Below are 1,696 nucleotides of genomic sequence, written 5' to 3'. Positions count from 1 at the left end.
AAATAATAAAAATATTATGTTTTTATTAGCAAAATGATTTATGTGTTGGGATGTAGATAATAAAAAGGTAAGCAAATCATAAATGAGACATCAATGTAGTGACTGCTTAATTATAGTGAATTATAAAAATTTATAAGTCCTAAACTTGTATAATATTTGTTAATTTAAAATATGACGACGTAACGTTTTGTATAACAACGTTTTTTTTGTAAGTAACAACACACATATAACAGATATAAAAAATAAATGAGAAGGGAAAATGAAAATATCTTTATAGTATATTTGACCATAGATTTGATCGTAAATAATTTAATTTTGACATTATTTTATGTTCTTAGTAAGACATTGTAATAATATATAATATGACATTGGCATGCCTATTTATAGCTGATTGTGCGGATATTTGTGATTGATTGATCTAACTACTGTACCACTATTTTGGAAAATAAGCGATTATTATCATTATAAAATTCTCGTGTTAATTCGTTTGTAGGATTCCTTCGTATCTGCTAGACCGCTTCCAATCAATTTACTACTGGTATCGATAGGACTGCCATTCGGTAGTAAACTATTTTTATACTCCTAAGTAATAACAGTAGCCCGCATTTTTTGACATTTTTGTGTAACTTGTCACTAAAAATAAAAATAACCAATACTCTTTTCCATGGCAGTCTCGAATAAATAAACGTATCACAACATTTAAACATTCACAGTAGATATTTATGAATAATGCCGACGATATTTATTAGCTCTAAATCGATTGATATCAAATCGATCACTATCTAAATTACTTAATAATGTATAGATAGAGAATTCTCCAATATAAAATACTTCGCCCCCGGGTGGGATCGAACCACCAACCTTTCGGTTAACAGCCGAACGCGCTAGCCAATTGCGCCACGGAGGCGATGTTACACAATCATTAATATCAATACACGTCTTTCAAGAAAATAGCGTACCAAGACTTAACCGGCAACGTACTTACGAGCCTTCTGGCAATATGAATGGTATCACTTAACATCAGGTGAACCTCCTGCCCAGTTTGCCCCCTGTTATATTAAAAATACTGTTATCATATGAAAGTTCATAATTGTGTCTAATCAACCCCTTATACATTACAATAAAATTGTCCCTAATTACGTCATCGTGACATTTCAAATGTCAAAGATGACAATACCTTTGTAAGATTATCAATAGTTACGATACTGTAAATTTTTGACAAGTCGATTCCGTTCCTGTATGCTTTGCAGAGTTCACCGAAATCCTTTTGATTGATATCATGCTTCTGTTTTACTGCTTAAAAATATAAACGTGTTAAGCGGACCGTGAAAGTCTTCCACTATTCGAATATACTCAATTAATCTTCAAAAATATTTTTTTATTCACAGAACATTTGTACAAAGTCTTATTTATATACATGCATAATAATGGTAATATTGTCACCCCCAATGCAGGTTGGGGCAGTTAATAAATAATAAAGTCAAAGTGAAAGTCAAAATCATTTATTCATTTAGGTTGAATGTACACTTATGAACGTCAATAAAGAAATACATATTAAATTCCGAATGCTTCTAATTTTATATTTACAGCCAGTTCTAAAATCAAGGGCGTAGAACGGACGAGAAGACCTGGCAATAAACTCTCCGCCACTCTTTTTAATCGCCAAGTTTTTTGTTTTACACAATGGTTGTAAGGA

At 31.4% G+C, this 1,696-nt stretch overlaps 1 non-coding gene across 1 annotated transcript; it reads right to left on the bottom strand.

Annotated features, from left to right (window-relative positions):
• Positions 1-833: 833 nt before the first annotated feature.
• On the bottom strand, positions 834-907 carry Trnan-guu. The gene has a single exon. It is a non-coding gene; the product is annotated as a tRNA-Asn (tRNA).
• Between the last annotated feature and the right edge of the window lie 789 nt (positions 908-1,696).

This window comes from Pieris brassicae, chromosome 6 (genome assembly GCF_905147105.1).
Source record: "Pieris brassicae chromosome 6, ilPieBrab1.1, whole genome shotgun sequence".
NCBI lineage: Eukaryota > Metazoa > Arthropoda > Insecta > Lepidoptera > Pieridae > Pieris > Pieris brassicae.
The sequence above is the reverse complement of the archived record's forward strand: the minus strand, read 5'-3'. Positions and strand labels throughout refer to the sequence as shown.